Raw genomic sequence first — 11,571 nt, forward strand, 5'->3', positions numbered from 1 at the left:
GTGGGGAAAAACAGCTTATCCTTTCAGTTAAGTCTCATTTTATGTTTTTGAATTTTGAATGTTTTATTGATTCTTGTTGACCATTTCTCTATGAGACACTGAGAAAGTAAGTTAAGTGTTTTAGAATTTTTTCACCAAATACCTTCCATAAAATTTAAGTATGTTGCTTTTCATTTGTACAGATCTTGGAGGCTATTTTATCTCCTTTGTGTCAGTAACCACCATAGGGAAAAAAAGCTTCCCATGCATTCCTTATTAAGTTGGTTATCTATATGGCTGTAAGTGAAGACATTGGCTGCAGTCAGATTGTTGCAGAAATATGAATTAATTAATGCAGAACCAATGCAATGCTGTTACCAGGAACCAGAGAATTAAATCCAGGATTCAAGGCAATACCTATAAGCAAAAGTCGTTGGGATTTGTATCTGAATCATGGTGGTATACTAAGATGTAAGAGGGAGGGTGAGATAGAGAGACAGAGAAAATCTCACCACAGCACATGGAACTTTCTCCTTAGGAGAGCCTTGTGGCTCATTGTGCTTGTCAAGTAGGCTAATGTGCCTGTAAATTTCCCCTGACAGAAAACACATAACAGCAGCAACACGAGAAAACAACACAACCAAACTGTGGAAGACTGAAAGCCCAGTGCTTTCAAGGGTGATCAGAATATAACAGAGTGAAAAAATACAAGGCATCGAAAATAAACAAAGGCTAGGAAGAAACGAGATCACTTTCTAAGAAAAAATCATTTATCATTTATAGATCAAAGGAAATGCTTCTCACACAGCCATTTTTTACATATTATTTCGCAGTCTCAGTTCAAGGTCAAAAATATCAGAGGGCAAAAAGAATATGTCTCAAGGTTTAAGATTTATCATGACAGGCCTTTGTAATTGCATAAATATTAAATATGTAAAAATAACTGTAAGCACATTATCTCCACATCTCCACATGTTGCTTTAATTTTTAATGTAATCTTTTATCTGCCTTTCCCTCAGCTGGCTGTAGGTTTGTGATTTGCATAGCTAGAATGATCCAGTGCTATCAATTTAATAATGAAGTCACTCATTGAGCACAAGAGGTTTCTAAGGATTATACAAAGCGGTAGGAAAGAAGAGTGTGGAAATGAAATTTTATGTTTCAGGTAAATGGAAAGTTTATTTTAGAGCACATTTTCTCATTGTAAATTTAATATGGCCACTTTAAAATGAATTTGGAAAACAGAGAAGCAGGAAATAAGCACCCATATTTTCATCTTCTAACCAGTGTTTTATGTTTTGGTCTTTTATACCTACATATATATATTTTTTTAACATAGGTATAATCATAATTATGTCTATGTGTGTATAATTTTGCAACCTATCTTTTCTCTTATTAAGATGTTTTTCATAATTATAATCTTTATGACTATAAAATAATAATAAAAAGAAAAAGGCATCCAAATTTACTCACCCACTAAGTTTATGGTGGCTAGCAGAGCAGAGTGGTTAAGTAGCTGACATTGGAACCAGATGGATCAAATATCAGGTCTGCTACCTAACTGTGCAGATTTGGAAAGGTTAGTAAAGGCTGTGCCTCAATTTCCTCCTCTATAAAATAGCGGTAATAACAGTGTCTCTATTAGAGTGTTCTCGTGAGAGTTGAAGGAAATGATCTGTGGAAAGCACTTAGCTTGGCTTTACCATACTAAAACTAAGTGTTATTAAAGACAAAAAAGTCAAATACATTACATTGTTTTTTTTTATTTTTTCAAAGAAAGCTCGAGTCCTACAAAACTGTGAGTTTCTTGAGCCATTGCTCTCACCCCAAAAGTTCCTATGTGGCTTTTGCCAGTAACAACTCCTGGCCTTCACCAATAACCAGACTTTGATGGTTAACACTTCTTTGCTTTGGTTTATATTTCAATATGTAAGTATGCTTCCCTAAAAATTTAGCTTGGTTTTACCTGTTATTGAATTTGATATAAGTGGAGCCACACGCGCACCGACACATACACATGTTATCACTCTGTATTAAGAAGCATACAATCTAAGGCTTGGTTTTGTTGTGATGGGAAAGCTTTGGACAGGGAGTCAGAAAACCTGGCTTCTAGTGCAGTCTCCATAGATCTTGGGCAAATCTTTTTGCTGCTTTGTAGCCTCCACGTAAAATGTCTGGATGTGCCAAGTGTCTTTGAAGTTTAGAGTACTAAATTATTAAGCCTTTCCTATTTGAGTATTTCGTTAACATATGAAAAATCGGAGCCGAAGAGAATCTAGAGAAAGGTCTGGGGTCTGGTGGAAATAAAACTCCTCTTCTCCAAAATCATGCCAATAATCATGTCAGCAAATAAAAGGCTATAGAAAAATGAAAGTAATGATCCTACATCACAACTAATTTTCCCATCTCTGATACGTGCACATTTAGACATATTATTGGCCTTAATTATTTTGTGCATAGAGGATATTTTTACTTGGATAAATTATAGCTATGAAGATTTAATGTCAAAAGTTCAGAGTTCAAACAAGCAATCATATAGTATATGTTTTCCTGCACAGGGTAAGTTTCGAACATTTTATAATGTTCTGTATACATTATATTTATACGATTCTATAAAAGTCTTTGTATTTTTCCCAATGCTGTGGTAAGTTTTGCAGGTTGGCTCACTCAATGTCCATTCTACTCTTCTCTTATGGTGGTTTTCATAATGTAGATACTAGACGCTTAAAACATTTCCTAGATGTCTTTGCACCTACAGCTATGGATATGAATTAGGTCTGTCAGATAAACTCATGCGAGATTTAGAAAACATAAAAGAAGTTGGGACATCCTTCTGATCTCTTTTGGCTGTATTTCTCCTATAATTGAGGTCAAAGAATTAGTTTTCTGCACGGTGTTCGATGATCCATTATTTAGCCCCCTGGAAGACAATAAGCAATTTAGCAGTTGTGGCAGCAGTAGCATTTGGACTCCACCTTCTACATTAAGGTGATGTTCCTGAAACCTGTATTCCAGTAGTCCTCAGCAGTAATAGCTCCACTGATACGTCAACTCTGTATTATATTGGAATCATTCATTCTTGGGGGCTCAGTTTGTAACTCACTTCTTCAATCCTGACATGGATTTTTGTAAGCACCCTCTATTAAATAGCTTCCTGTTTAAAATACCTAGAATTGCTTGTGTTTGTTTATATTGAACCCTGACTGTTACACCCTAAATTTTATTTTGGAAAATCTATTCGCTATAACCCAAGGATTAATATAACATAACCCTATACAATGCTGTATCAAAAAGAGGATTTTAAAGCCAGAAAATGCAAGTTATACCATTTAATAGCTATGTATCCTTAAGTAAGTTATTTAACCTCTGTACCTAAGTTTCCATATATATAAAAGAGATATTAATATACTAATCTTATAGAGTTGTGAGAATTAAATGAGGCAACACAAGTAAAGCATCTAGCATAAACTGGTCACTCACTATATGGTGTTCATTTCTTTCTATCCCCATATTCTACTTCCTTTAATAATAGAGATGATTATTAAAAAATTTAGGGGGAAATTCTCTTTAAAGGACTTTTATTTAAAAAAACCATACAGAAATAAAAAGATTTAGTGCTGATTCACAAAGACAAGAGGAATAGCTTAAATGAAGCTCAAGAGCAAACAGCTCTATTATGAGCCAGAGCGACCCATTATGAGTACTACCAATTCACCCTACCTGGTAGCTCAGGGCCCAAATAATCATTAATTCATTCAACAAGTATTTATTAAGCTTCGACATTGCTAGACACTACTTTACTCATTAAGACACAGCAGTGAATCAAAAGGTCTTGACTTCTAGGAGCTTGCATTATGTTGGGGGAGACAGACGTATAAGTCAATAATTTCAAATAGAAAGACTGTAAAGAAAAGGCGCTCTTACTTCAGCTCGCTTTCTCTTACCTTCTCAGCAGTTTATTTTGTTACTTGACTCATTCTCTCTCAGCTTTCTTTCGTGGGAGGGAAAGCACAAAAGGTGAAGATTATGCCAACAATGTCAAGATTCTCTTAGGTAGGTGAGTAGTTTCAGAGTCGGTGAAAGGTCTGGGGCTTGTTACTATTTCATGGATGTCAGCAGAAAACATGAAATGCCTGGATTAGAGACAAATAAACATGTCAAAGGGGCATGAGCATGATGTTGTCACCAGTTTCCCACATCCCCCAAATCTCTTGGGATATAAGGGGAAAGGTCCAGGTTATACATAGTATATTTCTGTCACAGCCAAGGAATATTAAACTTGGAGGATTTGCTTTTATAGTGTTTGTTAAGTAAGCCCGCTCTGTGTTTGGGAGAAGATATTACTTGGTTGCTCAAGGTTGCTCACTGCAAATGCAACCCTGAGAAATAACTTGAGTAATGAGTAGTCAGGGCTTTGCATTCTTGGCATACCCAGAAACGATGTATAGAGATTTCCAGGGCCCTTGCTAGACTGCTTTTCCCAACAGGTAAAGGGGAGAAAATGATTGAACCCTCTATCCTTTATAGTTTTATCCAATCATAATTATGAAATTTTATAAAGTTCTTAGAATTTTGTCCCTACCTCCTTCCACCTTTTCACCTAATGTGTGGCATATGTCAGCATTTAAGACAGACTTAGAGCAGCAGCTGAAAGGGGAAGTGATAGATGTTACAGTTATCAAATATAACCTGAGGCTCTTATATAGACACAGATCCTCTTATTGCTAGAGGCATGGAGCAAGACCTCATGCCTTCCAGGAACCTCACCACTGGCTCTTTTCCTGTTCAAGATTACAATGAGTACTTATTTTACCAAACTGCAAAAATGTATTTATGTGAGTAGAGAAAAGAGTAGAATAAAATATGCTCCCAACCCTGAGCACTCCATACGTGGCCATTGCTCGTGCATTCTTTAGAAAGGGCTCTTCCTGGATCTCCTCGCACTCACTTTCCCTGGGCTCTCTAGCTATAGACCAATGCCAGGGAGAGAAAACTATAGACTTGTTGCATGACAAATCAATGGTATCCAGTTATCCATGTGGAATCCATTATCCATTTCCCATAATGGCTATTTCAAATGTTCTCTACCCTATTCACCCCTTCATGGAGACCATCTTCCCTTTTGCAGGGAAAATGAAAGGTATTTGGGAAATGCTTTCCTAACATGTCATTTGTTGCCTCTTATAAGTCTACAGCAATGCTGAAAAATAGCTATTACTATCCCAATGTGGCATATTGAAAAATGGAGTTTTCAAGATATTATATAACTTACCCAAAGTCACAAAAGTTGTGTGTCCTGAAGGAATCAGATTGAAACCTTATATGGGCTCTACCCTCAAGTAGCTTCTAGATATCGGAAAATAAAACTTCTCTATATTTTTCAGAACTATAGGAAGCTCTAGCCTCCTAAGCCACAGAAACATATGTTCAACAGAGAATGTTAGCTTCCATTTTTCCTAGATACATTTTCTCATACTATAGGATTAGATCTGAATTTGTTTGTTTCCCTGATGACAGAGCTAATTACTCTGCTCTAAAGGGAGAATGAAACTTATCTTCCTCAAAGCAAAGGTATACCCTGGGATAGGCACCTAGGTTAGTTCTGAAGGTGCTGGGGAAACTGGGGTGCTACCTTTCTAGATGTTTAAATTTGAGCTAGGAATGAGGCCGTGGAACTTGGGGACATCTGGAGTAAGGAGGAGACCCTTTTAGGAGAGAAAAAGGAGGACAACTGCCTCCTTCACTTTTATAAGCAGAGAAAAATCATTTTTCCTTGTCTCTTGTCTATGGAGTTATCTGGCCACTCATACAGGAAATTTCACATTGCCTAGGGGTAAGGCCTGAGGCGATACAGTGATGGGGATTAATAGCTCTGGTGGAGAGAATTACTCTGAAAGGGAGAGAGAGAGGGGAGCATGAAGTTCTTATTTACTGTGAAGTAATAAGAAATCTGCCTCTGATCCAGAACGCCTCATGTGTTCATTCAGGATAAAATGAAATGAAGGTGAATAATAAAAATTCAACACTAAACATTTGAGAGGAGTGATAACAAATATTTCCAGACCATGAGATAAACTGTTTGAATATTTGAAGAGATATAATGTTTGAGCTTCACTGTGTAGAAAGAGTCAGAGTTTGCTGGTAGACAAGGCAGCTGGAGAAGAGTCCAAATCTAAATAATCATACTAAGGATCTGTTCAAGTTTTTATAAAATTGTCCCTTTCTTCAAGGTACTTTACTTCCATATGTCACAAAATTGTCACATTAATTTTATTAGAATGAGACACTTTACCGCCATATTCTAGAATATAGTTCTAATAACTACAAATTGACAATGTCAGCAATACAGATGGCATCTCTTAGAGATGTTCAACGTGCATTCTGTACAACCATACATAGTGGCCCTGTTTGCGTGGCTCATTAAGGAGAAAGCAAGTTGTTCAGCATGACTAGAGTGAAGATTATATCTGAAAGAGAGGTAGGAGACAATGCTGAATAAAAAGGCAGAGGTCAGAACTTGAAAGAACTTAGGGTTCATACTAAAGTGAATAGAATCAAACCTGAAGGTGGTTGGAAACTGCTGATGGATTTTAAGCAAGAAAGTGTGATTGACATTTAAAACATGGAATATTGGGAAAGTGGTGACAGTAGGGCAGAATGTCAGGAGACCTGGTAGGAGAAAGACCAGATGATAGTGGGAGTTGGAAACGATATGGAGGAGGCTAACTTCTTTGATCTCAGAGGGAAGGAGGCATTCTTCCTTTCTAGACTGATTCTCTCCGCCAGATCCATCACTGTATCTTCTTCTCTACCACCCTGATCTCTCATTTAACTTCTTTTTCCCATGTCTTCCATCTCTCTCTCCACTTGCTCTATCCCTGCAGCCTTTCATTGCCCCAATATGCCAAAGTCTTGCTTCTGTTCACCCCTATTTTTTTGCATAAGTATTTCCCCCTGAGTTAGAATGGCTTTGCTCACCCTTCAGATGAGGAAAGTCCTACCTCTCTAAGTAACAAGTGGTTGAGCAGCCCCTAAGCAGCAGCATGGTGGCTAACACAGCCACAAGGACCACTACTGAGCTGCTAGGTTAGCTTGCCACACTTCTAGAGATTCAGCCAGGAAGATGACCACAGGCTCAACTCAATTCAGACAATTTATTACTTATACAGCAAAAACAATATCAGCATGGTGTCGCCAACCATCTTTAGTCCTGTAGAATGACACTAACTGGAGGGATCTGATGACAGAGACAGAAGTAATGGGTCGATCTGCTAGAGAGGCCATCTAAACCATAGCCAGGCAGTTCTAGACTTACACAAAAGCTTGTGGCAGTAAGGTGGAAAGTCCTGTGTGCAACTGAAACTAGGGAGATGTGTGAGAAATGGTTTTATGGCAGCCTTCTGCAAGACTCCTCTTGGCAGTTTCTCACAAGAAACATCTCTCCTTGGTTAAGGAGGAATTTCAGGGCATTCCAAGACTCTGGTTAGACTTGTCTGTCTGGCCTATGTGAAGACATGTATGGTCATGTGGTGGCAGAGCCATCTTCCAATAACTACCCCCTGACTTTTCATGTAGTCAAGTAAGAATTATTTTCAGTTCAGCTCACCCATTAGATTACCTAATTAACTGTACTGATTAATTGTAGGGGCTTGGGCCAAATCTTTTCTGTTTGTCTTAGGCCACATAAAATGAGAGTGACCATGACTATGACTCCTAGCAGGATGATCAGGCCAACTTGAAAGATAAATCGTAAAAAGGCCCCCCATCCAGAGCTATGCAGTGTCTCAGGTGCTGCTGAAACTGACCTTAGCAAGACATACTACTTTCTCTTTAAGGTAAGAAATGGATTGCTCCATCTTCCCTGATTCATTAGTCCAAACGCAGCAACAGGTTTTGGTATTTAAATATATTCTACCTTGACCAGCCAGCAGGAAGCCTGGGGCAATGTGATTGTCTAGAATCATTTGCATTATAGAGTTCAGACAAGTTTATATTTGTTGGGCCTAATGTCCATATAAGAAGTAGTACATTATTGGGGGCATGAACTATATTAGAAGTATAAATATCATTTATTATACAACAAGGATCAGCCAATTTTGTGCCCCTTGTGATGGACAAACTCCTTGATTGGAGCTAAAAAATTCCTGCAAAGTAGGTTGGAGTGCTTTGGAGGAAACAATCTTTCCATCAGAGCCAACCAGCCTAGCCCTTATAGAACAGGCTGCCGTAGGTGAACTACATTCTGCTAATAGATTTCTAGTGACTTCAGCAACAGCATTGCTGACATGGGGGTCAAGGTTTGATACTTCAGTGTTCAAAGGAACAGCTGTTAAGTTTTTGTCAGTAGGGTCAGGATGGAATGAAAGATGCAGCAATCAGTTAAATTTGGAGCAGTACTTATAGTCTAGAGAAAGCATATAAGAAAATTTGTTTTTTTTTTTTTTGTTTGTTTGTTTTTTCTTAGATGATAGAGAGTCTGACAATATTATTAGGCTAGGGGGAACCATATCAATGTCTGTCATCTCGGGTGGAGGTCATCCACCTGAAAGGTCAACAGCCCTTAGTTTAAGATCTAAGGACTGAGGATCTAAGTCCTGTGATCTAAGGATCTAGGATCTAAGTTAAGAATGGGTAGTTACCAAAGCATTCTGAGTTGACAGGCCAGGCCAAGTGTCCTTGAGGTAAGAGTCGAGAGAAGTTAGTGATTCTTCTCCCAAATCTTGATTTCCCAGGGTTTAGGGTGTTCTTTTCCTACCATCTGGATTGTTGCTGTCCTTTCATAGCCACATGATTGGTATGACCAGTCTCTGCAGCAATCACTTCACTCTTTTTACCCATCCTCATATCTAACCCACACCATTTGCTTGGATTCATCTCTCAGTGGCTTTTTCCTTGTATAGTTTTACTATCCTTGAACTTACCCCACCCTTGAGGTACAGGCCTTGCCAGGACTTTAGAGTTGTCACCTCATAGTTGGTCTCTAGTTCAAATATATCTTACTAAAGCATCTAAAATACCTGCTACCACCTGCTCATCAGATTTAATCAGCATAATGTTTTCATTATGAGCAACCAAAATGAACCAGTGTAGTATTTTGTGGAATATCAGTATGATCAACATCTCTGTAGACTATATTAAGAAGAATCGATAAACCACAGAGGATGTAATGCGAAGGTATACTGTTGCCCTGATAAGTAAAAGCCAGCTGCTTCTGGTGGTTTTTATAAATTAGTATAGCGAAGATGGCATTAGCCAAGTCAATAGCTGTTTACCAGGTGCTATGTTGATTTGTTTCAGTAAAAATACTGCATCTGAAACAGCAGCCACAATTGAAATTACCTCCTATAATTAGGTTTATAACAGTCCAAAGTCATTCTCCAAGATTCATATGACTTCTGCACTGGCCAATCCAGTGAGTTAAGTGGGAATATGACTTAACTGCTTCTTTCGAATCTTTTATGGTAGCATTAGTTGCTTCTGGTTTACTATTTTGGAAGGGAGCAAAAGTTCCAGGAACTTCCCACTTAGATCTTTGTATTGTAATGGGCCTCGAACTCTGGATAAGAAGCCAATGTGTAGTTAGTGTCAGTTCTAGGACTGAGAAAATAACCACACAACAGGTATGCGGATCAACTGAACGAATTGAACCATCTGTGAGTTGGACATGAGCAAAGACTTCCTCTGTCTACTGACCATGATAAACTCCAAGTATGTTGGAGGGTCACAATGGTGTTTTGTGTCCCTAAGAATTAGCATCAGTTCAGAGCCAGTGTCCAGTAAACTTCAAAAGATTTGCGTATTTCCTTGTCTCCAATGCACCATCACTCTAGTAAATGGCCACATATCTTTTGGGGGAAGATTTGGGGGAACATTTACAATGTGTACTGGTGGCAGTGGTGTAAGGTCCTTCCGAAAGGGGACCCAAACCCTCCTTCAATCAAGGGGTTCAGAGTCTGTGAATTATTTAGGTCTGAAAACTGAGCAAGAGGCTGTAATTACCCACTGTGGTGACTCATGTCAGGTTTTAGTCACTTGATTTAGAACTTTTCCTGTTATAAATATCAAGCAGTACTCTATTAGTATTATGCAACCTATCTATTTTGTTCCTAGGCCATCTGTGTGGACCAAGGCAGTCTGATTGTCTATACACAACTGCTGCCCTTAAAGGCAGATGTACCCACATTATCTCTGGTGATTAAATAATGCTTGGACTCTGCTATTCGGGATCCTGTCCTCCCCACTGAAATCAAGGAGCCCATCTCAATAATGGCATCCTCTATAGTCATACATGGCCTACAGAGGGGAACATCTCACTAATGTATTTCTCAATTATTCAGTGAAGGGAGTGTCTTCTGCGCCTTGGCATGGAATATAGTCGAGAGATGGGTTTGCAGGTTCCATATAAGTCTCAAACTTTTGGATTCCCTGTTCCACATCATATCAGGGAAGCTCTGGCATCTTAACCTCACAAATTGTAGGCCACCACTAAGTCCAAGTTTGTACGAATCAACCAAATAAGCTGGAGACAACAGGTAAAACTTAATAAAAATAAAATGCTTAATAAAAATAATTATTAACTACAATAAGGGATTAAAGTAATGAGAGATTCACTAGTGAGAAGAGAATCCTAGAGAATACAGAAATAGCAGCTCTAAAGGGCTAACTTTAACCCTTGGGCTGGGAAATAGAGTTCTCAAAGAAGAGGTTCCCCCAGCCCCTTCCAGGGCTAAGATTCAGTCCTTATTGAAGAGGGAACAGCCTGGCTCACTGAATGGCAGAGAAGTCATTGTGATGTCACACCTTCATAACTCGTTGGAAATCTGCCTCTGGAATTTGTTTCAAAATTGGTCTCTACGTGCCTGGAAAGCCATTTACAGGGTAGTGTCCCACTTTACGCCTTTCACTACAAAACCTAGCTTTGGGGACGTGAGAAAAAAAACTGCTGCCGCCCCCCCGCCCCCCAGCACTACAGGAGCTTGGCACTGGAGACACCCAGGTATGCTACAAGAGCTTGCCTACCAATAAAACAAAACCAAGAAGAAAACTCCTTTTCCCCGCTGTAATGTCCCTTCAGCTCCATCTACTGACAAAGCTTCAGACCCTGCTGGCGAAGGAAAACTTACTTTAAAAGGCCCAGATCCATTTTCACAGCGCAGTCAAAAAGGGTGAATTTTCAGTTGCGAGGTAGTAAGTCAATAACCGGCACAAAAATCATTTCTCAGGTTTCCCTCATTGATTTGGTAGCCAGATGTCGATGTCTACACCTGCCTGGAGAGTATTTTGGCAGACTCCTTTCCCTCAGGTTTCACCAAGAGGTCACCAAAAGCAACAGAGGAAAAGATGAGTCTGAACAGAATTCGCCACCCCCTTCTCTTTTCTCTTCCTACGGCTCCTCCTGGAGTTCCCGTCTAAGGCACGCGAGGCTCGAGTCCTCAAGGACAGGAAGCCTGGACAGCGGAATGGAAGTGGGTAGAAAGCGCAGCCTCCGTGGAACGTGGGCTGCGGGCCGCCCCCCAGGTCAGAACAGCCGCCCGAGGTCTTCCCACGGCCAGGGTGCAGGGAGGCGGAGGCCGGCGGGCGCGCGCTGTGACT

General features: G+C 39.5%; 1 long non-coding RNA gene across 1 annotated transcript; it reads right to left on the minus strand.

The window, feature by feature from the left end:
• Positions 1-1,722: 1,722 nt before the first annotated feature.
• On the minus strand, positions 1,723-11,565 carry LOC107195784. Its single transcript, XR_001517033.2, has 3 exons — positions 11,103-11,565; positions 3,924-4,112; positions 1,723-2,899 (listed from the first exon to the last, which is right to left on the minus strand). It is a non-coding gene; the product is annotated as an uncharacterized LOC107195784 (long non-coding RNA).
• Positions 11,566-11,571: the final 6 nt, after the last annotated feature.

The sequence above is a fragment of the Pteropus alecto genome, unplaced genomic scaffold, assembly GCF_000325575.1.
Source record: "Pteropus alecto unplaced genomic scaffold, ASM32557v1 scaffold20, whole genome shotgun sequence".
NCBI lineage: Eukaryota > Metazoa > Chordata > Mammalia > Chiroptera > Pteropodidae > Pteropus > Pteropus alecto.